The sequence below is a fragment of the Sorex araneus genome, chromosome 1 (assembly GCF_027595985.1).
Source record: "Sorex araneus isolate mSorAra2 chromosome 1, mSorAra2.pri, whole genome shotgun sequence".
NCBI lineage: Eukaryota > Metazoa > Chordata > Mammalia > Eulipotyphla > Soricidae > Sorex > Sorex araneus.
In genome coordinates this window covers 373,093,635-373,119,750 of record NC_073302.1, presented here as the reverse complement: position 1 = coordinate 373,119,750, position 26,116 = coordinate 373,093,635, and the positions used below count along the sequence as shown (strand labels likewise).

The following is a 26,116-nucleotide window of genomic DNA, read 5'->3' as shown; positions in this document are numbered from 1 at the left end:
GCTGGGATTCAAACCCAGGTCGGCAGCGTGCAAGGCAAATGCCTTACCCACTGTTCTATCCAGCCCCTCCCCCAACTTTCTTTCTGTGTGTCTCTATATGTTTATCTATTTATTTATTTGGGGCATCTCCCAGTGAAGCTCAAGGTCTCTGGGCTCCACCCCAGTGCTAATTAGCCCAATCATTGGGGTTCCATGGCTCAGTTCCAGCGCTTGGAGGTGCAGTGCAGACCCACACTTGTATTTCTGGTGAGGAAAGAGTAATGCATTACCAGTGATTAAGGAATGGAAGACCTCTGAGGTGTCTTTTTATCATTCTAACTCTGTATTAAATCTGACTGGCACACCTAAACATCAGTCCCGTTTCTGGAGGTCAGATATATAGATTGTGGAAAATTTAGCTGTTATTCTTAAAGTTCTTTTCTTCCATTTTTGATAGTATATGAGGAAAGAGCCAGATATGATGGGCCACCTCCATTTTGTAGGGGGAGTTATTTGGGGCCACACTTACTCTGCTCAGGGCTTACTCCTGGCTCTGCACTCAAGGATCACTCCTGGCAGGTTTTGGGAGACCATACGTGATGCCGGGGATTGAACGGGGTTCAGCCATGAGCAAGGTAAGTGCTTACTGCCTACTCTATCTCTATGGCCCTTTTAGGTAATAATTCTAAATTAATAAAGATAAGGTCTTATAAGACTCCTTTGCAAATGAGGTCCCAACAAGCCAAAGCTTCATTAATTTTATTGACAGTGTCATTTTCATTTAAAAAAGTTTTGAGCATAGGGAAACATAATTTATGTTTGTAAGGCATGATACTCAAACACATCCAAGTTCTGTAAGACTGCACCTACAAAGGTAGTCACTAACAAGAACTGTATCAAGAACTTGATCAAGACCAGCACTTTGCAACCCAACTTTCAGAACTCAGGAAAGACTTTGTAATCAGTCTTAATAAGATAGGCAATAAAGTGGCAAGGAACCATTCAGTTAATGTCAGATTATGGTTCTCAGTGATTTGAAAAACTACTTCTGGAAGAGGTAGTTCTCATCCAGGAAATTAAAGATCTAGTGACTGAGGCCAGAGAGAAATGGAAAAAACTCAGCAAAGTAAGTTGAAGATTTGGCTTGAAAATGGCATGTGTGATAACATTCTATTGGCTATCCTGGATAATAACGAGGAAATATGTATAATCTTTTAGACTCTGTCTCAAACATTCCCCCAAATAACACAGCAATATGTAGGGATGGGGGCTATAGCTTGCATAGTAGATGCCTTGCTGACATCTGTGATGTCCTGAAGTTGTTTCAGGGCACTGCCTGCCATCTTTCACCCCTAGTCCTCATCCTGCTCTGCAGGCCAGTATATGGCTGGAGGTAGCTCTAGCAACAATGATAAAGAACAATAATAACAAAAATTATACAGTACCGCTCCCTATAAAGGAAACTCACTACAACCACAAACACCTCACTTTTCTTCCCCTCTATGCCCTTTAATTTTTTAAAATGTGGTTTAGCAAGAGTTTTGCCCCCTTCTCCACATACACACAATATATTGATAATAATATTAGATTTTCCTAGGGGGAATTCTCATCTTGAGATCTTGTGGCCTGCATGTCTTAAAAGGCATTATAAAGAAACTGGATAAAAAGGGATGAAACCGGGGCCTGAAGAGCGGGTAGAGCAGTTGCTGACCAAGTAGTTGACCTGGGTTCAATCCCTGGCACCACATAAGGTCCCTCAAAGATTGCCAGGAGTGTTCACTGGCACAGAACCAGATGTATACCCTGAGTACTGCTAGTGTGGTTCCCAAATCATAACCAACCAAACAAAAAAACTGGAACGACCAAGTCCAGCAGATTTCCAAATAAATGATGTGGATACTTTGCCCTTAAGTGTGTATAGCACATGGTGACTTCCTTTCAAAATATTACACGGAGAGAGGAAGAATATATATATGTACAGTGAAGCGGTAAATATTTACAGCATTAAATCAAGTTGTTAATATGTACTCATGATATGATGCACTGAAAAGGACATTTTGTCACTCTGGTCTTCCTCCCAAGGCCCTTTACACCAGTTTCATGGATCATAAGAGAGAACTCAAATCCCATCCTATAATATACCCAATTAGAATACCTCAAAACTGTTTAGGCCATGGAGAGTCTCGAAGTTGTCCTGGCTAAGAGGAGCCCACAGATACATAACGCTTTCATAATGTGGTATCTTAGATGGAACCCTCAAACAGAGAAAGAACCTTAAATAAAAATAAAGGATGCCTAAACAAATGATGGAATTCTGTGAATAGCAATGTGTCAATATTAATTCACTTATTGTAAGAAAGGTCCCTTACTCTTTTAAGAGACAAATAAACAGGGGAAATAAAGTGTATATGTGGGATTATTGGGAAATTTTTTGTACCATTCTTCTGATTTCTCTGTAAATTTAAAATTGTTCTATAATAGTCTGTTATCAAAAGGATTTTTTAGATCCTAGCTGCTGTTCTCAGGGCTTACTCCTGGCAGTTCTGGGGTGCGAGGGGGGAGTCCACAGTGCTGGAGATGAACCCAGTTCTCCTGTGTGCCAGGGAATCCCTTTACCAGATTTACTATCTCTCCCCTCTCCTGCCCATGGTTTGAACAGCAGTAGTGGAGGTAAATAACAATCTTATTTTTATTAAAACTGAATCACCCTGAGATATACAGTTACAAAGTTGTTCAGGATTGAGTTTCAGTTATACAATGTCCCAACACCTGTCTCTTCACCAGTGCACATTTCCTGCCGCCAGTGTCCTCTCCCTACCTGCCCCAGCAGTCTGTCTCTACAGCAGACACTTATCTTCACTCTTTCTCTCTCTCTTATTTTTTTAAGCACTGTGGTTGGGAATATTGTTACTGAAATGGTATTATGCTTATCACTTTACCTTCTTTCAGCACTCAAGTTTGTGTCCACAGTGATTATTTTCAACTATCATTGTCATAGTGGTCCCTTCTCTGTCCTAAATGCACTCTTCCAAGTCCTTTGTGGGAAGCTTTCTCCCATGAACCAGTCCTCCTGTCCCTTGTGTCTACAGTCTTCGGGCATTATACATATAGTATTTAATATCCCACAAATGAGAACAGTCATTCTATGTTTGTCCCTCTCCCTCTGGCTCATTTCACCAGCATGATACCCTCCATGTCCATACAAGTATAAGAAATTTCTTGACTTCATTTTTTTCTTTATAGCTGCCAAGTATTCTATTGTGTGGATATACCATAGTTTCTATACCCATGCCACACATCTGTTCTCAGGCACTTGGTTTGTTTCCAGATTTCCTTTACTAACCCATAACTAAGGACTGGAGCAATAGCACAGCGGGTAGGGCATTTGCCTTGCACGCAAGTGACTAGGGTTTGATTCCTCCATCCCTCTCGGAGAGCCTGACAAGCTACCAAGAGTATCCCATTCGCACGGCAGAGCCTGGCAAGCTACTCGTTGTGTATTCAATATGCCAAAAACAGTAACAACAAGTCTCACAATGGAGACGTTAGTAGTGCCCACTCGAGCAAATCAATGAACAACGGGAAAACAGTGCTACAATGCAACCCATAACTAAAAATATTTGAATCGCCAGTAACACCCAGCAAATGCTTTCTTGGCTCAAAAACCAGTGTTCAAATATCTAAGAGTATTATGCAGAGCTCCCGCTTGTAAAATAAATTAAATGTCATGAGTAGAGATAAGTGAAGGTTAACTGCTCTTCTGAAAGTTGAGAGCAAATTTCAGTTCAAATTCTGTCCACACACCTTTATTACAAAACATCTAGTCAAATTTCAGCAACCACAGGTCACATCGGTGTTCTTGAAAGACAACGGAGGGAAAATTGTTTCCCTTTGAATCAGTAGTAGGCAAATGCAATCATTACCCAGAAAAGGGCTGGGGGGTTGGGATGGGGTGGGGGTGGGGGTGAACAAGACCAGTTTTGGAAGGTACAGGCTGAATGGTCACTAGATTTTACATCTTTTAATACCGCGTCTATTTGTGAAAGAGAATTTCTCTTCTGTTTTTTAGGTCATCCAACCTAGCTGTCCTTGGAGCTAACTCCTGGCTCTGTGCCCAGGGTTGCTCGTGGATGGTGACCAGGTATCATGATCATCATGATCATGATCATCATCATCCCAATGATCTTCGAGGGGTCTCAGTAATGCCTCATTTCGTCCTAGTCCTAAGATTTTAGAAGCCTCTCTTTACATGTCCTTTCCAATGGTGCCGCCGCATTGGAGGCTCTTTCAGGGTCAGGGGAATGAGATCCACCATTGTTACTGGTTTTGGCATATGAGTACACCAGGAGAGTTTGCAAGGCTCTCCCATGGGGGTAGAAAACTCTCCGTAGATTGTCAGGCTCTCCCAGAGGGAGAACTAGGCTAAAAGATGGTGATCAGATAACCCAATGGGAATGTTGAGGATGACCATAATCGACCATGGGTGAGGCAAGCACGGATGAATGAGGATATTTCTAAAATATAATCAATACAACTGATTTTACCATCTAGAGCCCATTACTAAGATTCAGCTTGGTAATTAACAGCACCTCTAGTGAAGACAGACACTTGTCTTCTAGCACTGATACCTCCTGAAGTGTAATCTTTTGCATGTTAAGCTAGCTGGCCTGACTTGCAGTGTGAGGTCCTAGTTTGAGATAAGCTGAAGGCTATATCTACCCACCATGCGCGTGAATTCCACTATGATTGCTGGACTAAATAGATTAAAATATAGACACAACATCCCTTTCTCCAAGTCATCGTGAGTTTACAATGTGGCACTGGCATTTCGATTTTAACCCTGGGATTTAATCTGAGTTTGCTGCTAATGGTGAAACCTTGGACAAATCATGTTAACTCCTCGGCATTCTGATTCCCTCCTCTGGAAATGAGGGCACTAGGTTAGGTCTCTCTTGCTCTTTCCAGCCACAATAATCGATGAACCATCTGTGCTTTAGCTGACGTGTTGGAAAACATAAATGATGTAGAGACACTAACTTTAATTTGAGAGTGGAATTGTACGTATCGGAAATATGCCTCGAAGCGATAAAATGTTTCTCACTAGGTAAGACTGCTTAGGAGTACCTCTCTCCCCACCAGGATTTTGCTTATATTAGGCTTATTCTAAGGAATTCTATTAGTATTATTGTTAACAGCTGAAGTTCGAGCACTGATAAAATAAATAGAAATGCACCAAGTAAAAATCCCAGCCCCTGGTTCTCGGACCCCACTCTCTCTTCTATAGGGGCTGCTTTAGAGAAGCTGAGAGTGTTTCTGTTCAGCTTTCAAGTACGACAAATCAATTGCTGTTTCCAATAGCAGTAACCATAGTTCCTCGTTCTCCCCGCTTCCCCCGCACCCCCCCCCTTTTAAAGGTAGCATTTTCTTTAAAAATTCCCTCGAATGATGATACTTTGATCCCCGTGCATTTGGTGGAGGTGGGGGGGGGTGCACTCCAGGCGGCGCCCCACCATGCAGGCGTCTCGGGCTGAGAAGTGGCCGGGGAGCGGCGGGCCGGGGCTCAGCGGGGCGCGCACCTGAGCGCGCGGGGTTCCCGGGCCGGGCGGGCGCGCCGAGGCCGGGCGGCGGCCGCTTCTGTGGCTCGCGCCCGCGGGGCCGGGGAGGAGCGCGCTGGGGCGGCCGGTTCGGCACCTTGCGGGTCGAGGCGGGTGCGTTTCGCTGCACAATTCCCCGGCGCCGTCCGCGGCTCCCCAGGACCCTGCACCCTGGAAGACCAACGCGGGGCCAAGCCCCCGAGCTCGCCCCCGCGCCACCCTCCGAGGCTCAGTCCCCGCAGTGTCTTGGCTGCACGCCCAGTCCCATCATCGTCCCCCCCTCCGGCCCCCGATCCCGGCCCTCGGGGGGTCGCGCTCCCGCCACACGTCCGGCCTCCCGTTCCCGCGGCCCCGCCCCGCCGCGCCCGGGCTCCCGCCCGGCCTCTCCGTCTCCTTCCACCTCCGCCCCGCACCCCCTCCCCATGACTTGCTATTTTTAGCAAATCCTCCGCTCGCCGCCACCGGCGCAGCTCGCAGCTCGCAGCCGCCCGCTGCCGCCCCCCCGCCAGCTCCCCCCGCGCGGCGGCCGCGGCGGCGGCGGCGCGTCCCGCACCCCGCGCTGCGCGCCCCGAACCCGGCCCGCCCGCCGCCCGCGCCGCCGGCTCCGGCTCCCGCGCCCGCCGCGCCCGGTAAGTCCCCGCCAGCGGAGCCAACTTCCACTCCCCGTACACCTCCCCGCGCCCCCCGGCACCTCCCCCGGCCCCCCGCGGGTGGGCTTCTGCCTCGCCATTCTCTTCGCCTCGAAATATGGCTGTTTGGAGCAGGGGGAGAAGTTAGGGGGTCGCTGGCGCGGGGCGGAGCGGGGCGCGACAGCCACAGCCCGAGCGGGCGGAGGTGAGTGGCACCCCGACCGGCCCCCCGCGGGTGCTGTGCGGGAGGTGGGGGTGGGGGAGAAGCCTCCCCCCTCCCCGGAGTGCGGGCTAAGGGGGGGGTCTCTCCTCTGCGCCGCCGAATAATTCCCCGCCGGGGTCCCCAAGGTTCTCAGCATCCCAGTCCCCGAACCGACGCCTCTTGCCTTACATCTTTGCAACCCAGACGTGGGTGGGTTGAAGGTAACGGTGGTCAAAGTTCCGGGTCCAGACATCTTTTTTTTTGGGGGGGGGGCGGGGTGCAGACCGTGGCATCTCTGGTCCAGTCGAGGCCAAGGGTCGTGGCAAGACCCCTCTCCCCGCCCCCATCCCCTTTCCCGTACATACTCAATTTCTGCTGCAGCCGAGTTATGAATGAAAAGTTTGTGCTACCAACGTGTTGCTGGAGGGGAGTGATACTTAGTGGTGGGGTGCGGGGGGGAGGACCTTGTCTGTTTCTTGGGGGGGACTTCAGTTCCGAGTCTATATACATCAGGAGACTGGGTTTCGAGAAAAGTTCCGGAGCCTGGAGGCTGGGAGATATCGCCGTTCCTTAGGTCAGTGGAAGAGTGATGAGTCGGAGGCTGATTTAGGTAAACTGGTTCACTTAACGCCACCCGAGGGTGTCACGGTGGGGATGTGAGGGCGGAGAGTTCGGGGGCGTTCCCCGAGCGCCCAGAGGGCTGCGTTTGTTTGGCTTGGCAGCCGTCGCCCACTTGTCTGCAGCAAGAGGCGCTGGTGTCAGAGGCCTTTGCATCCACGGTGTGCTCAAGGGGGACCTAGCCGGTCTCCGGGCACCCGCGGAGGCTCTGAGACTGTCGCAAGGGTGGCCAGTGCTCTAGGGGGGTGCAAATGCTCTAGTGAATCTCCCGTGTTCAAATTGCAGGAAGAGCTGTCACATTTGTTTGCCCTGCCAGGGAGGTAGGTTAACTCCTACAGCAAACTTTTAGGTTCAATAACTGGAGCGTTTTTGTGAAATCTGCAAGAAATGGGCTCTCTACAGATATCTCGTTTATGTGCTTCTATGTGTGTTTCTGGATATGTATGAAATGGGGAATGAGGCATGCCTTGCTTAAGAAGTTCACATCTTTCGAAAAAGAGAAAAGAAAACAAAGAGTTAACCCCCCCCACCCCATGGTATATAACAATGCTTATACAAATAAATACTCATGGTGTGTAGAGATTTCTTACAAAGGGTAAGTACGAATTGGGAATCACGGGTCTTTGGAACACAATGATGTTTTTAAACCTTGCAGGCATTGAAATCAAGCAAGAGGGAGTAAGTATATAGAGAATCTATACTAAAGAAAAAAATAATTAAAATTGTTTAAAAAAGAAACCTTTCGACATTTGAAAAAGTCTGGGTGTTATTTTTTTAATGCTCTAGAAATCTTTTTAATCCTGTAATTAATAACAGCACAGAATGCTTGCAGTTAGTAAATGAGGACAATTAAAATATCATGTTTGGAAAGGAAATCTTTTGAACTACTCTTTGGTACTTTGGATGTTTATTGTGGAAATTACTGTGACTGAAAATATGTTGTTTAATATATTGGCTTTTTACCACAGATAATTAGTCCTCTTTTTGCTTTCAAACCACTATTCTAGTTTGGACCAATTTAATTATCCAAACACCAAGACACTAATGTGCCTTCTGGAAAAAATTCGTGTTTAAAATGCTTAATAAGAATATTGTATTTCCAAAAGGACAGATAATGTAGTCAGTTGTAAAACTTTGTTGTCATGAATTTTCACCCATTTTGTTTGAACGAGGCTTTCAGATGTGCAGAGAGAAGAATTTTCTTGGACATGTCCTTTCTTGTGTAGAGAAGAAGCGTATTCATGTGTTTTGGTCACAAACAGGTGCCTGGAGAATAGGGCACCTCAGTCTGACCTCTGATGTGGAAGACATGCTTTCTAATTCTCCACTGAACACATCATTTTTACCAAAGAAAGGGCAATCTTAGATGATGTATAGCTCCGTGGATGGAAGTTAAGAGTTTTCAAATAAGTATCAATTGGTAGGAGGAATTTTGAGTTTTTTTTTTTTAATCACCATTCTTCCTGCCCTTTTCTTTCTGAAATTCAGCCTATTGGGCCAGGTATTACTGCAAAGTCAAACTAAACACTCTGGCTAGGAAGTGTTTGGGATATTGAATTGTTTTTATTTGTACAATTAATGATGGCCCTGAAATGAGAAAGGTGATTTTACATATTGCCTCCGACTTTTATGGCTGTTTTATGATCATTATTATAGCTGACAGAATTGCTTTGTGAAGGTACTGCCACTGTATATGAAAGATTCCTTGTTATATGTCTCATATATCATATATGTTTAGGTTTAAAGGGGTTTTAAATCATAAAATAAGCTAACCAGATATCTTGTTTCAAAGTTTAAATGATGTCTCGCATTTCAGATTTTTGTTAATAGCTGCATCTGTGAATTTTGGAGTAATAGAGCTTTCATTTTCTTTTTATTAAATTACTTCTATTTTAAATTTGTTTAAATATTACAACATGTTATACTGTAACATACACCCGCTCAGTAGGGAAGGTATAGGTTCTTCTTAAATAGAGCTATGGAAAAATAGCTAACAAGGAGAGTGGTTCGAGAAACATATGGACATCATAAAGTCCTTCTGTTTGTAGCATCTGCACCTTCTCATTATTGTAATATTGTAGTTGTGGACATTTTTGTTATTTTGTCCAAATAGAATTTAAAAATTTTTTACCTCATTGATCTTTTGTTTTATGATTATGTTAAAATTTAAGTAGGTGGAAGATTTCATTACCTGAAATCTCTGCTTTTCAATAAGGACATCATGCTTAAATCTCATTGCGCACATCCACAGTTACCCTTCTCAGCGATTCTTTAAAGCAACTGAGGGGTGGGTTGGAAGACTTAGTATTTATATTCTGGGGAGGAGGCAGCAGGTGCTAACAGATCCAAGGTCACACTTGGGTGAATCACTGTAAAACTAAGGTAAGATCTGTATTTCCTGTATCCTAATCATAGCAGCAAATTGCTTCTGTGGTTATGGGATGACATTTTCATAAATTTGTTATTCCTGAAGTTTTAAAGTGCTTAATTTTGTATATGTGCTGGCCAGATTTTATATCAGGATCAATGCAGTCTTAAAGGAATGGGCCCTTATGGTGACTGTAAGGCCAAGTTCTAAAACAAACAGATAACCCTGTAGGGGTTTTCTTTCTTGCAGTTGGACATCCTTCTGCCTTCACTGAATTCCCTTATCAGCCATGTGCTGCCCTCTTGTAAGCGAAAGCTTCTTTGGAATTTATCAGTGCAGATACCAAGTGTGGGGATCTTTGGGCCTATAGACGAGAGAACTCAGTAGAAGATTTTTGAGGAGACAGTATTGACAGAGGGCAGTAATGGGCCTTCTGCCTGCTCTGTGAGCAGTCAATATTGATTAGGGATGATGTTCTGAGTACCAGAACAGCTGGCTTCCCTTTCAAGCTCCACTTGGTTGCCTGACTTAGAGAAGTCAAAGTGAATAGAGGTTTATGTAATGATTTAGTCTTTTCTGTTTATTTAGGACAAATAATATGAAATACAAAAATTTCTGTTTCGTATCTGGACACATCAGACTTAGAAAAAGAAAAGCAGTTCTTATTTAAAAGAAGGTACCCTGAAAACTTTACTTCATCCTCCCAGATCCCTATTCCTTCATATCTATCGGAATACATTTAGGGTAACTGTTTGGGATTTGAATCAGCCACTGTGATATAGTTCCTGATATAGTAACATTAGATTTTAAAAAGTGAAGACCATGGGGCTAGAGACATAGTACAGCAGGTGTGATGCTTACCTTGTAGGTACCTGACCTGGGTTTGATACCTGGCATTCCATATGGTCTCCCTAGCATCTCCAGGAGTAATTCCTGAGTGCAGAGCGAGGAGTAACCTCTGAGCATTGCCAGGTGTATCCGATGCCATCTCCCCACCCCCGCAAAAGTGAAGACATTGCCCATGATGCAGAGAAAGCTTTGCGATTTTATAGAGACTAGTAACATATACACGTATGGAAAGAATTTGTATTTAAAAAATATGCTCAGAATCTTTGAATAAGCAGATGGTAGTAGGAACTGCCTATTAAGTAAACATACATACTTTTTACTGTCCTTTTCCCAAAATGTATAGGAGCTCATGCAAATCATTTAAAATGTGAAATACTGTAAAAACTAAGTTATGATTCGTGTGGCATATTCGATCTGCCAAATACAGTAGCAATAACAGGTCTCATTCCTCTGACCCTGAAAAGAGCCTTCAGTTGTTGGGAAAAATGAGTAAAGAGAGGCTGCTAAAATCTTAGAGCTGGGATGAATGGAGATATTACTGGAGCCTGCTCGAGTAAATCGATGAACAACAGGATGACAGTGATGACAGTGATACAGTGAAAAAAATTAAGTGATCTTTAGAGCCTCAAAGAAAGATAAGTTCACATTTTAAATTTTATTTGCTGTATCAGAAAGTTTAGCATGTTACTAGTGAGATTGAAAAGAGTTGGAGTTCCTGGAAATGGTACTCTCTTCCCACGCATATGGGATCTATGCAAAGGAGATAGATGTGGACTAGTCTAGTGTGAATGGAATAGTGATGAGCAGAATTGGAAATGGCCTCTTATAGAGGATATGATTTGTTATCACTTAAGATACACAGTAGCAAATTGTTAAAACCACCAATTTAATTTAGACACTACATATATTTCATAAAGGATATTGGTTCTTTTTTTTTAACATTTCCACAAATTTAGTAACTTAAAGCAACTTAAAGAATTTTTGTTCAGAGGCATTGCTTTTGAGTCTACACTTAGATCAACTGGATTGTTTGCCTAGAGAAATTACTAGGAATTAGGAGGGCTACAGTTTTATCAGATGTTCACTTGTGGAAGCATCTGCTTCTGGCTGCCCTTAGATCATCCAGAAGGCACCATCTCCCTGCGATTTTAGGAACAACGACTTTATTTTCTTGCTGGCTGCGAGTGGGAAGCTACTCCCTGCTTTTGGAGATGGCTTCAGTTCTTGGCCATGTGATTCTCCATGGGCACTCTTATAGCTTGGCAACTTAGCCAGCAAGGAAGAATCTCTTGTTCCACTATGGTATGATGATTTTATAGATTAAACACGGAGTGATGCGACATGACCTTTGTAATATAAGTAATTTAATCAAACTAGCAACATCTATCACCATTGAGGTAGAAGCAAATCACATATTCTAACCAGTCTTAAGGGGAGGGGACTATAAAAGGACATCACTCCTTTGATGTCACCTTAGGATGTGCCCATCATATCAACTAGCTCATAGAATCTCTGGAGAAATCAGCAGACCTGAAGCCACTCAATCAGAAATAATGACCAAATTCATTCTGTAGAACTGACTCTATGATATACTGCTGCTGTTGTGCTGGCACACCAGTTTGTAGAGTGGAAGATGGATTCTGTGTCATAAGGGAGAAAGGGACTCTCCTTCACTGCTGTTGGGAATGCTGATTGGTTCAGCCCTTTTTGAAAACAATATGGATATTTCTCAAAAATTTAGAAATTGAGCTCCCATTTGACCCAGCAATACCACAGCTGGGAATATATCCCAGAGATGAAAAAAGTACAGTAGAAATGATACCTGCAGTGATGACTGGTTAAAGAAACACTGGTACATGTACACAATGGAATACTATGCAGCTATTAGAAAAGATGAAGTCATGAAATTTGCATATAAGAGGATCGACATGGAGAGCATGGAGAATATCATGCTAAGTAAAATGAGTAAGAGAGGGACAGAGATAGAATGGCTGCATTCATTTGTGGAATATAAAGTAACAGAATAGGAGACCAACACCCAACGATAGTAGAGATAAGGACCAGAAGGATTTCTCCACGGCCTGGAAGCCTGCCTTGCATGCTGGCGGGGAAGGCAGCTCATATAGAGAAGGGACCACCAAGTAAAGGTTGCTTGGAGGGCTCGCTCGGGATGGGAGATGCGTGCTGAAAGTAGACTATAGACTGAACATGATGCCCACTTAATACCTGTATTGCAAACCATCACTGTATCACTGTCATCCCGTTGTTCATCAGTTTACTTGAGTGTGTGCCAGTAATGTCTCCATTTGTCCCAGCCTTGAGATTTTAGCAGCCTCTCCTTGTCTTTCCTAACACTTCCAAATTGGAGGCTCTTTTAGGGTCAGGGGAATGAAACCCATTATTGTTACTGTTTTTGACATATTGAATATGCCACAGGTAGCTTGCCAGGCCCTGCCATGCAGGCAGAATACTCTCGGTAGTTTGCTGGGCTCTCTGAGAGGCATATATATATATATATATATATATACACACACACATATATATACGTATATATAATTCCCCTCTATGATTTGTTTCCTACTGTCTGAACCCCGTCAAATATGATGTGGTAATTATGGAAATGGGTAGGGAGTGTCTTATGATGTGTTGCATGGCCGCTTTTGCGGCTACATAGTCCAGAAATATGTTCACTATGTGAGGGTCGGCCTGAGCATGTAGAAAGTGGCCTGGAGTGTGGCAACGGTTGGGTAGTGACTGGGTCCCTTGGGGTGGGGAGGGCTCTCACCTGCCCCCTCTGGGGCTCCCCGAGTGAAAACAGCCTGGTGCGGAGTCCGGTTGTATGGTTATGGGGGCCTTATTTCATGCTCCTTTCTGGGAGAAGCAGCGGTGAGTTCTGGAGGGTGGCTGATTTGTGAACCATGACACCCAAAAGGAGAGAACAAGTAAATGGGAAGTGCTTGCCACAGAGGTGGGGGGGCATGGGATGGAGCTAGTGGGAGGGATTCTGGGCGCATTGGTGGTGGAGAATGGGCACTGGTGGAGGGATGGATACTCCATCATTGTATGACTGAAACATAAGCACGGAAGTTTGTATGTCTGTAACTGTACCTCATGGTGATTCATTACAATATTTAGAAAAATAAAAAAAGAGAGTATTATATATAATAATAAGGTTTATTTGTTTATGGCTGTAAAAAATGACAAGTGTCCAATGCTGAGGGAAAGGAGAAAAAATGTGAGCAAATGGTTGCTTGATGAGATGCTTAAGCTTTTGACCAGAAAAGGCATGATGACCATCTGGAGATGGGGCTGAATTGGAGAGTAATGAGAGTCATTCATCTCCTTAGAAAGAAAAATCTTTTAGGATTTAGAAGAATGGTGGTAGTGAGGCCCCATTTAGAAATGTTGATGGAAAGAAAGGGGTAGAAGATTTTAAACAGATGAATCACTAACACATATGTTAGTCTTGAGATTGATTTAATTAGACCCTAATATATTCCACATGTTAAGTATATTTAAGGGATGGATGCCACCAATCATGACAGGAAACCAGTGTGGTGATTTGGTGACATGCTGTGTGCCTTCTCCTTAATTTTCAGGAGGGAACAGAGCTGGAAACCATGGTAGAATGGCAGATTGACGTAGCTTTGCAATTTTTGGCTGTGGTGTCTATTAAGCATAGTCTGAGCTTCAAGTAATTTTCAGGAATGATTTGATATAATTCATATCTCATCACTGGCCTGATGGAGTTCCAATTTCCTTGGTTACACTTCTTTTTCCCTCTCGTGAATGAGGACTTTGAAAGGTTAAGCATCTTGCTAAGGGTCATTCGGCTGGGGTGGTATCTGGATTTGAATCTAGACTTGATTTCAAAAGCTTGCAGTACACTTCTTATACACACAGTCAGTGAAGCTTGGGGGTGGGGGTGGGGGGCGGTTAGCTTATATTTCTCATTGAAGTGAATGTCAGCCCTGCCACTGCTCTTGGGTCCCTTCCTTTATCTTGAGAGAAGTGGGTACTGGAAGATGCGGGTTAAAGAGAGGAGTGAGAGCATGTGCTGTATCCTGCCTTTTATTTTCCCTGCAGGAAGTACAGATAGTTCTCTTTTCCATCTAAGAAGTAAGAATCAGAAGTGGAGGCTGTGTTTTTTTTTTCTACTTAACATTTTGGCTAAAATAAAAAGCTTTGTCTCTCCTTTTTATCCTATATGTAGATTTCTACTATGAAACACAATCGGCAAGATTATGAATTCTCATTGCCTCTTTGACCACGGGGTTCTTTCTGTAGCTTTTTTAGCAGATGCCACTGTTTTGATCTACTTGAAAAGTCTATTGAGATATTCCTCCTTTGTTCTTCTATTACTCAGCCCCCTTTCTACTCTGTGGTTCTCTGAATGCTATTCATAGACATTCTACTTTTTTCCCCTTCTGTTTTATGTACTTAAATCTCTTCTTTAAAGTAGATATAGCTCCATTGATCAGAGTCATTGACCCAGATCCCCTGGCCGCTCTACTGTAAAATACAAGCTCAGTGTGGGACTCATCTGTATTCTGCTCATTTTATGAGTTGTACCCAATGTCCCAGCATGGTAGAAGGAATACTTAAAGATTTCCCTGGGTATCTGAGTCAAAATTGAAACATTTAAAATTAAATACCCCGAAGCAGCCTTCTGATTGGACTGTGCTACATCAGGCCACTCACCTGTGGCCAGATAGACTTTGGAATGGCCCCCCTCTGTGCTCAGGCATCTTTCCTTTTGGTGTGGGACTGTTCTCTGAGAGGGGAGTGGTGAGCTCTCCTCAGCCCAGGTAGGGTCAGATACAGTCACTTCATTCTGAGCATGCTAGAGCTCAGGAATTTTTGAAATAAGCTTATTTTTTTTCATACAAGTTTTTTTTTCCTAACTTAGCTCAGGTCAGATTTGATTCTAAATATCCAGACTCCTTAGCATGTTACCCTGTGAACCTTATAGTGTGACCCTAATCTATGTTTATTACCTTTATGTTTTAAATCCGTGCCTTTTAAAGATTTAAGCCCTGGGACTGGAGCAACAGTACAACGGACAATGCAGTTGCCTCTCACATGGCCAACCTGGGTTTAATCCCTGGTGCCACATATCGTCCCTTGAGTACCACCAGGGGTCACCCCTAGTGCAGAAACAGGAATAAACCCAGAGCACCCCCATTGGTGACCCCAAACAGAAAATTAAAAATATTTAAACCTAAACATAGAGTTAGCCAGTAGCTTACGTCAGTATTTACCTACATTTTTTTCCAGACGGGTATTTTTGTTTGCTTCTGATCACCTCGCAGTTGTACTGGTTGGCTACATCATCATTTACCGTGATCCCCAATTTATGAGATTTTTACCCGTGGTCCTCTTGAAATGTATCCGATAGGCCCGCAGGGGGCCACATAACCCTCAATTCAGAAACATTGGCTTAAATCATAGCTAATGGGAACAAACAGATGAGAAAATAAAACAGCACACCCAGAGAAGTCGTGATGCTTCATGTATGTGCCTATGTGAGTGTCAGGGGAAAGGTTTACCAGTTAGGGAACAAACCGTAAGAGTCTTCCAGTGTTTTGAGTTTCTGCTGTGTATAATGGAAAGAGTACTAAATAGCACAGGTTTATTTCAGTCTAGCATTCTTAGTACATTATCTGAACCAACAGCCTCCAGAACTCTCAGTGACTGTACTTAGTCACCATCAGATGTTCATGACTCTGCTATTTTATTTGGAGGGGATGCTCTCAAGGAAGCAGCCTTCTCTCTGTCTTAATTCTGCTGTGGTATGTGTTCCTCTCTCGGCACAACTCTTGTAACGCTTCCTCTGATTTAGGCATGGTCTCCCTATTTTCTGAATTCCTTCAGTGATTCTCATAAATTTTAGTATTGATTGACTAAGAAAACAAAAACAGGTTACTTTATGAGTAAATCCTTTGTGTTTCATTGCCTCAAATGTCTTGTGCCTTTGAAGTGCAGTAGTTTATTGGGTAGATATATTGGTTTATGTGTGCATTTTGTGGTATCTGCCATTTCTCTGTGGCCCACTAGAGATCCACAGTCTCTCTTATACCATGAAGGAAAGGAGCGGAAACTAAGTTTCTGCCACTGGATGAGAACCATCTTTGAACAAAGTGCCACAGGAAGAACAGTTTAATTTCAGAGAAGTCTACTGGTCTACACAGTTAGAACCTAAGTTAGTTTTGTTGTGTATGTTAAGTATGATGAACGTAAGTAAAATAGAGTGTTTTTACCTGTAGATTTCACAAATTTTACAACCCAAATCACATGAGCAGATATTAAATGTGAGCAGAGAACTGATTAAATTAAGAGCTACAAGTTATATGAATTATGTTGATTTAGTGATACAGTAATTAATTGAACAATTCAATAATTATATTGAAAATAATAATGCTCCGTAGCTGAAACTACACTAATAACGTTGTTTAAGATTATAAAGATGTAGGCAGGAGAGATAGTATAGCAGGTTTAGGTGCTTGCCTTACATACACCTGATCCAGGTTTGATCCCTGGCACCCCATATGGTCCCCCAAGTACTGCCAGAAGTGATTCCTGAGCACATAGCCAGGAGTAAGCCCTGAGCACAGCCAAGAGTGACTCAAAAATCAAAAAAGGCAAGAGACAATATGAAGATGTAATCTAAATTTCATATTTAATCTCTTTGTTTCATAGTAATATAAATGAGCTTGTCCTTTTAAAAAGTGTACTGGAATCCTGGTTCCATACCCAGCACTGCATACAGTCTTCTGAGCACCATTAGAAGTAACCCTTGAACACAGAAATAGGAGTAGCCTCTGAACACTGCTGGATGTGACTGCCCCACCCCCACCCCCAAACAAACAAGCAAAAGCTGACCAGAGTGATGGTATAGGGGTTTCACTTGGCTGACCCTGAATATATTACTATAATTCTATCAGGAAATCCTTTTCAAACGTCAGGTCTAACAAGGTATCATCTGAGAGCTTATAACATTTTTGTTGTCTAGAAGACATGATGGGCTGGAGCGATAGCCCAGCAGGTAGGACGTTTGCCTTGCACACGGCCACGCGGCCAACCCAGGTTTGATTCCTCCGTCCCTCTCTGAGAGCCCGGCAAGCTACTGAGAGTATCCCACCCGCATGGAAGAGCCTGGCAAGCTACCCATGGTGTATTCTAAATGCCCAAAACAGTAACAGGTCTCACAATGGAGACATTGCTGGTGCTCGCTCAAGCACACTGATGAATTATGGGACGACAGTGCTACAGTGCAATGCAGAAGACATGATGAGCAATGCAGAGTTATTGACTTTTAAATAAAATGTGTAAGCCATATTCAGAGATTGCTAGAATGGGAAACAGATTGTATAGAGAAACTATATAGATAGTATTCAGCATCACCTTCACACTCCAAATGATGATTTAATCACGATCATGCATGTACTTTTGGATGCCTCTGCTACCATGTGTTCTACAACTCAATTCATCCTCACCTTATTTCGGATCAGACTTTATTTCTCAAACTGTAAACTCTTATGTTACTTGGCCCTCACCTAGTACATGCTTGATTGAGAACACCAATTATTGTGACTGCCAAAAGGAAAATACCAGGCTAAAAATTCACTGACAATATGGAGTCATTTTTATTTTGTTTTGTTTCGGGGCCACACTCAGCAGTGCTCAAGGTTTTCTCCTGGCTCTGTGCTCAGAGATCACTCTTGGTGGTGTTTTGGGACCAAGTGAGGTGCTTGGGATAGACGCTGGGTCAGCTGCATGTGGGACAAGTGCCTTACCCACTGGACTATCTCTCCAGTACCTTCCATTGTTTAATTTTAAGATGCTTATTCAGAACTGACCTCAAATACATTTATACTTTATTTTAAATGGGGAATATTTGGACCATAGTACCTGTGCTCTGGGACAACACCCAGCAGTACTCAGTACTCCTGGCACTGTACTCTGGACTCACTTGGGAGATTACATGCAGTGTCAGATAAAATTGGAGTTGGCTACATGCAAGGCAGGTGCCTTAGCCCCTGAACTGTCACTCTCGTTCAGTATTTATGTGTTTAGATATCATTCTAATGAATATCCAAAATGGAAATAAAAATGTGTGTCAAACTCATGGATCTCAATTTGAAGTACACAGACAGACTCCAATATTAAGTCCCACTGAAAGCATTTTACTGGACGTGGTGTTGTGTGTTGTCAGCTAGGCTGTAAGTCCCTTGAGGGGAGAGAGTGCTTTTTCAAGTTTTGGTTACTATTTTTTGTTTCCTTTCACAGCACTGAGTTCCATCAGAACAAACTTCCATACCACTTCTGATGATTGGTGCCCAATTAGTACGGAATGATCAATTGTTTATATGCTATTGTTTTCTATTGCTTGTGAAGCCCTTAAGAGCAGGACTAATTTGTTTTAACCTGTGAACTCTGCCAGCCTAACACAGCTTCTTAGATGAGAAGTTTTCAATCAGTCTTCTAAAAGAATATAATAGATGAATTCTTTGCTGTATATAGGTTCTCTTTCCCTGGTGGGGCCACACACTGCAGTTCTCAGGGCTGATTCCTGGCTTTATGCTCAGGGATCACTCCTGGCATCCTTGGGACCATAACGGGTACTGGGAATAGAAACCTGACTGGCCATGTACGAGGCAAATGCCCTACCTGCTGTATTATCGTTCTAGCCCCCAGTATGTATGCTCTTTGTAACCTCATCTTTCCTATACAAGGGACTTCCAAACATTTAAATCTGTGCTATTTTCTGTGATTATGTAAATAGTCTATATATTTTACACATGTGACCTTAAGAATTTGAAAAGTAGACTGAGGCCAAGAGTCTGAGTGTACTTTTTTTTGCAGGGGTGGGTCGGGGTGCAGATTGTTTTGGGCCTCACCGCTGGTGCTCAGGTTCTGTTTTCAGGGGTCATTCCTGGCCTTGGCTCAAGGAACCATATAAACTGCTGAATTGGGGTCAGAGGCATGTAAAACTAGCACCTTATTCCCTGCATTATCTCTCCACCTTGGAGCTTATTGTGCCGAACAGTGCCGAATTGCATAATACATTTTATTTATAAAATAGTGTCTTGTGGCTATTAGCAAGCCTAGACCCATAGTTATGCCTCCATTCTCAAACCCATTTGCCCAACATTCCATTACTGCTATAAATTTTGGTTGTGACCCATCAAAAAATGGGGCGAAGAAATGAACAGAAACTTTACCAAGGAAGAGATACGAATGGCCAAAAGACACATGAAAAAGTGCTCTACATCACTAATCATCAGAGAGATGCAGATCAAAACAACTTTGAGATACCACCTCACACCACAGAGGCTAGCACACATCCAAAAGAACAAAAGCAACCGCTGTTGGAGAGGATGTGGGGAGAAAGGGACCCTTCTACACTGCTGGTGGGAATGCCGGCTAGTTCAGCCCTTTTGGAAAACAGTATGGACAATTCTCAAAAAACTTGAGGTTGAGCTCCCATTTGACCCAGCAATACCACTGCTGGGAATATATCCCAGAAAAGCCAAAAAGTATAGTCGAAGTGACATATGCACTTATATGTTCACCGCAGCACTGTTTACAATAGGCAGAATCTGGAAAAAACCCGAGTGCCCTAGAACAGATGACTGGTTGAAGAAACTCTGGTACATATATACAATGGAATACTATGCAGCTGTTAGAAAAAATGAGGTCATGACGTTTGCATATAAGTGGATCTACATGGAAAGTATCATGCTAAGTGAAATGAGTCAGAAAGAGAGAGACAGACATAGAAAGATTGCACTCATCTGTGGAATATAGAATAATAGACTATAAGACAAACACCCAAGAATAGTAGAAATAAGTACCAGGAGGATGTCACCATGGCTTGGAGGCTGTTCTCTCATCCTGGGCAACTCAGAGAAGGGAACAGCAGGTAAAATGTGGTTGTTGGTCATGTGGGGGAAAGATGATGCGGGCCAAATATAGACTAGAGACTGAACGCAATGGCCACTCAACACCTTTATTGCAAACCACAACACCTAATCAGAGAGAGAGAACAAAAGGGAATACCCTGCCATAGTGGCAGTGTGGGGTGGGGGGAGACGGGACTAGGAAGGCGGGGTGGGATGTTGGGTTTACTGGTGGTGGAGAATGGGCACTGGTGAAGGGATGGGTTATCAAACTTTGTAAGGGAGAAACATGAGCACAAAAATGTACAAATCTGTAACTGTACCCTCACGTTGACTCACTAATTAAAAATAAACTATAAAAAAAAAAAATAAAAAATAAATTTTGGTTGTGATCTGATGTTTTTATTGGAACTTTAGTTAAACAGATAAAGTGAATTAAAACTCTTTTAACAGCTATTTATCCACCACAGTAATTTTATGTTTCCCCTCAAATGACCAAGAAATAGTGTTATTACTTCATGCATCTCTTTATCTTATTTGGTTTTTCATAACTTCCTTATTTACTTAAAGGCCCAATGCTGACCACTTTACCAGGTAAGTTTTACATATATATATACATATGTACATATATCACATACATATATTTTTCAAATGGTTCAATTTTCCTTATAATTTTCCCAGAATTTAATCCTTTGATTTTCTAATAAATAACTTAAATTTAGATTATTTATATTGTCATCATCATGTTGTCAACACCAACTTTAATGCTCTTAGAATCTGTGTTTGATGTCCATTGATACTCTGATCAGATTTTAAATTTACGATTTTCTTTAAAATGTCTTTGAATATTTCTTCTCTTCTGTTGATTTATTTTCTCTCTATTTCCTGTCTTTTTATCTCTTCTAATATAGAAGATGAACTAAGGGGGTACCATATGCATATAAGCTGTTGTTGTATTATAACATTATTTTTGATTTGTTTTGGGTCTCCACCTGGCAGTGCTTAGGGGCTATCCATGCTTAGTGCCATGGTTGTCCTGGCAGTGCTCTTGGAGATTATGCAGGCCAGGGATCAGTTCTGGGGTTCCTGCTTGCAAAGAACAACCCATCGAGCTATTTCCATGGCTTTAAAACTCAGTTTTTAGGCAAGGTGCAATCTCAAACAAGTTTCTCAAGTGGTGGCAAAAATTTCTGAAATCAGTATAGCAGGATGTCCATTTGAAAAGCAGACATATATTCTTCTGGGTAAATGAGATCTTTTATGTGACTTTTGACTCTTTTAGAGCAAGATTTGGCTTAAAATCCATCATATGTTATTGAGTCTTACTATTGCGTATTATTCATATAAATTGTCTCATTTGATTATTTCAAGAACTCTGAATCTAGCAATTTGCAATGGTTATGGAGTTTAAATATTTAAATAAATTTGAATAAATTATGCTGACAAGCAGAACTACTTTACACTTTTCTACTCATTCTCCTTTTGGAGATTTAATAGTTGTCTTATATAGTAGGATTTGAATGCACAGACTTCAGCACAGAGACTGGCCTTTTGTTCGTTCTTTCAGTCTAGCATAGTAGTTCCCAAACTTGGGTGTGCAACAGAATTTCTATTCAGGGCTATATACACAAAAGACTGTAAATGAAACTTTTTGGCTGAGTTAACCCCTTTTCCAAGGCTGTTTTGTCCATACTAGATTTTCATCTTGGAACCTATTTTCCCCTAACTATGCAAAAGATATATCTTCTCTGTATTTCTTTATTTACATTTTAATTCTAGCACAGTGCTACTCATTGAGAGAACTTGTAGATGTAATTTTGAGTAGTGCTCAAAAAATAGGAGAAAAGCCAATAGCAATATATAGAATTGTGTACATACCATTTTATGAACACCAGATGTGCTTGGTCTTATTATTATTATTTTTCATCTGCCTTTAATAATGAGGGACTGGCACTGATTTTTTTTTTTGTCTTTTCTCCTAACCTGACTTATAAAAACTCCTAAACATCCTTAATTGTGTGTTATTAGTTGTTTTCATTTTAGGCAGGTTGGTGAAGGTGGGGAGGGGTCCTTCCCAGCAATTTTTGGCCAACTAGGCTGGTGGTTGGACCCGAGGCCATGCTGCTGTCTGGCCTTGCAGTCCCACGGATTCCTGTGCTTCCTCCCTTCTCCGCATCCCCGGGGGCTGATGGCCATGTCCATGGTGCTTAGGAGTTTTCAGGACTGTGCCTTATGGTAGCATGGGAGACCATGTGATGCTGGGAATCAGATCTGGGTCAGGTCCATGCCTAACATGTGTAGTATATGCCTACCCTACTGCTGTTTTACCTTACAGTCACTGATACATACATTTGAAATCTCTTAGTGTTTGACCCAATTTCCCCCTTTCTCATCCCTTTGTTATCGCGATACATAGAGGTTGCATATTTGTTTGCCATGCTTGCACACCCTTGGCTGTACTGTGCTAAAGGCTGCAAATTTGCAGTGCTGGACGATACACAGTGGGTGGCACTTGATGTAAGCAGTGCCAGAGAGTGAGCCCATGACCTCATACTCGACAGACATGAACTCTGTTAATTGAGACACTTCCGTAGGCTCCAATTTTTTAAATATGCTTTGTTCAAATGGTTTTGATAAGCCTTCATTTATATACTTACTTTTAAATCATATTCTATTTACTTAACATTAGTTTACAGTGCAATAACATTTTGGGAGCACGGCTTCATATGTCCGAATGCATCTAAATCTTAATGGCACCAGCAGTTACAGTGCCAACACACTATCAGTATGACCTCTCTACCCATTTCTCAAGTTCTCTTTCTCTTTTCTTTTTCCTTTTGTTGGTTTTTGGTCCACAGCTGATTCTGCTCAGGGCTTACTCCTGGCTCTGTGCCCAGGGATCACTCCTGGCTGTCCTCAGGGGGATTATATGCGGTACCGGGGATTAAGCCCTGGTCAACTATGTGTAAGGCAGGTGCCTTACCCATTGTTCTATCATTCTGGCCTCTTGCCTCCTTTCTTATAAAAACTAATATTTTTCAAAATCTCAGAGTTTTGTTGTTGAAGTGTCCTTTTCCTTGGTTATTTGTCACTGTCACTGTCATCCTGTTGTTCAGGGATTTACTCAAGCGGGCGCCAGTAACGTCTCTATTCGTCCCAGTCCTGAGATTTTAGCAGCCTCTCTTTACTCATCTTTCCCAATGACTGGAGGCTCTTTCAGGGTTAGGAAAATGAGACTGTTATTGTTACTGTTTTTGGCATATTGAATAAGCCACGGGGAGCTTGCCAGGCTCTGCCGTGAGGTTATTTATATTACACATGTAAGTCATGCTGTTTGTTTATTGCATTTCACTTCCAGATTTAGTTTCACTTTCCACAGTCACCTGAATTTCCTTCAATATTGGTATAAAATGCATAGCTTAGTCTTTCTTTTTTTCAGTTTTACAAAGTAGCACTGTAGCACTGTCCTCAAGTTGTTCATTGATTTGCTCCAGCAGGCACCAGTAACTTCTCCATTGTGAAACTTGTTACTATTTTTGGCATATGGAACATAAAGAATTACAAAGTAATTTTTCAATGTTTTAAAAATTTGAATCACTGTAAGTAACACTTACAAAGCTTTCATGTTGAGTTTCAGTCATACAATGATCGAACACCCGTTTCTCCACCAGTGCACATTTTCCACCACCAATGTCCTCAGTATCCCTCCCCACCCTCCCCCACCTCCCTGCCGTGTCCCAACCCTCCTTCCCCTGCCTCTATGGCAGAGAGTTTCCCTCTTACGCTCTCTGTACTTATGGACATTATGGTTTGCAATACAGATAATGAGAGACCATGATGTTTGGTCCTTTATCTACTTTCAGCACACATCTCCCATCCTGAGCAATCCTGCCAACCATCATTGACTTTGTGATTCCTTCTCTATTCCAGCTCATAAAGCAGGCTTCCAACTATGGAGCAATATTCCTGGCCCTGTCTCTACTGTCCTTGAGTGCTAGTCTCCTATTATGATATTCTATATTTCACAAATGAGTGCAGTCATCCTATGTCTGCCCTCTCTTTCTGACTCACTTCACTTAGCATGATACTCTCCATGACCATACATTTATAAGAAAATTTCATGACTTCATCTTTCCCAACAGCTGCATAGTATTCCATTGTGTAGAAAGTGGAGTAATTTGCTAAACATATTCCAAAGCTTCTTTATCCAATTACCTGTTTATGAATTTTTAGATTGAGTCTGTGTATTGACTAGAGTGAATAATGCTACCATGAGTAAAGGGGTCAAATTTTTTTTTTAATTATTGAAATGAACTCAGACTGGTATTTCTGGGTGATATTTTATTGGCATGCTTAGTTTTTATGCGATCTGAAGAGAAACCAGAGTATGGCATGCTTAGTTTTTTAGGAATCTCCTAAACACTTAACATTTATTGTATCAATTTACATTCTCATATATGGTCTGTAAGAGTTATTTTTCTTTTTCTTTCATATAGATCATTCTCATGGGCATGAAATGACATTTCACTGGTTTTGATATGCATTTAACTAATAAATGAAGTTGAACAGTTTTACATATGTTTGTGGGCCATGTGTTTGTCTTCTTTGGACAAGTGTCATTTATGGCCTAACATTTCAAATTTGCCTATAGTAAAATAACATTTTGACAAATTTAGCATTGTACTGAAGAAACTACTGCTTACTTTTATTTAAAAATTCAGAAAAATAATTTCCACACTTCGTGAGCAAACCTGTTTACTAATAAGAACAAACTTTTAATGTCTTGTCACTAGGTTTTCTCCAAGAAAGCATGCAATAAATGCAAGTTAAGTTATATACTTAAAGTTTACTCCTGGCAGTGTGTGGGGGATCCTATAGGATCCTGAGGATTGAACCTGGGTCAAGTGCCCTCCCAGCTGTCCCATCACTACAGTCCCTATTTCTCCTTTTCTTTTTCTTTTTTTTTTAATTGAATGTCAGGGTCTTCTGTGGAAGCCCCCTTCTCTCACTTCATTTCATCCTGTTCCCATTATTGGTAAGGAAAGAAAGAAGGACAAATGAGAACATATAGACTAGTGCAATGGTATGCCAAGATAATGACTGTAGTTTTATATATTTAGAATATCATATCTAATTTTTTAATGTAATCTATAATTTTCAAGAAATTATTGAAAACAGTAAAATTTATTTCATACCTACTCTGCTTTTTTCTGATCTTATTAAACTCATACTACATTGTTTTTGTTTAAATAGCAACTAAAAAAGAGATGCATATTATAACAATTTATGGTATTAACTCACATAGTTGATTTTTATTTCCTATATTCCTTCCAGCTTTTCATACAATTTTCAAATGACATCAAATTTCTTCTTCCTAAAGACTTTCTTTAACAAAATTCTTATAGTTTATCTGCTGGTCATGAGATACTTTGATTTTTCATCCCCGGAAATTTTAATTTTACCACAATTTTATCATTTTTTGGGGGTATAGAATTCTAGATTGACTAGTTTCTTTTCTTTTAATATTTTAAAGATATGTTCCATTGATTTATAACTTACATTTCTAACTTACATTTCTTTTTATAAGAAATTTGCTGCTGTTTTTAGTTTGTCCTTAGTATTTTTTTTTTCTTCACTGGCATAGAGAAGTTTTACTGTGTGTCTTGGTACAGCTTGTTTTGTGTGTATTTCCTGTGTTTTGGTTAATTAAACTTTTTGGACTTGTGAATTTATAGCTTGCAGCAAGTTTGAAAGAAAACTAGTTGCTATTTCTTAATATTTTTTGTGCCTGTTACTTATTTCTCTTAGGAACATCAGTTACACATATTTTAGAACCAATGATATTCTCTATATTTTTGAACTGTTTTATTTATCTATGTTTTAATTTGAATAGTTTCCATGACTGTATCTTCATGTTTACTGTAGTAATTATAGTGTCTTCCATGGCAAACATTGTATCTTTCTTTTCCTGAAGT

The 26,116-nt window shown here is 41.6% G+C and overlaps 1 protein-coding gene across 1 annotated transcript in view; it reads left to right on the top strand.

Moving 5' to 3' along the window:
- Window positions 1–6,118: 6,118 nt before the first annotated feature.
- Window positions 6,119–26,116, top strand: part of HDAC9 (histone deacetylase 9) — a 1,006,394-nt gene continuing 986,396 nt past the window's right edge. The window contains exon 1 of the mRNA XM_055131803.1: window positions 6,119–6,202. The gene's annotated coding sequence lies outside the window, so the exon portion shown is untranslated. The remainder of the gene's footprint in view (window positions 6,203–26,116) is intronic.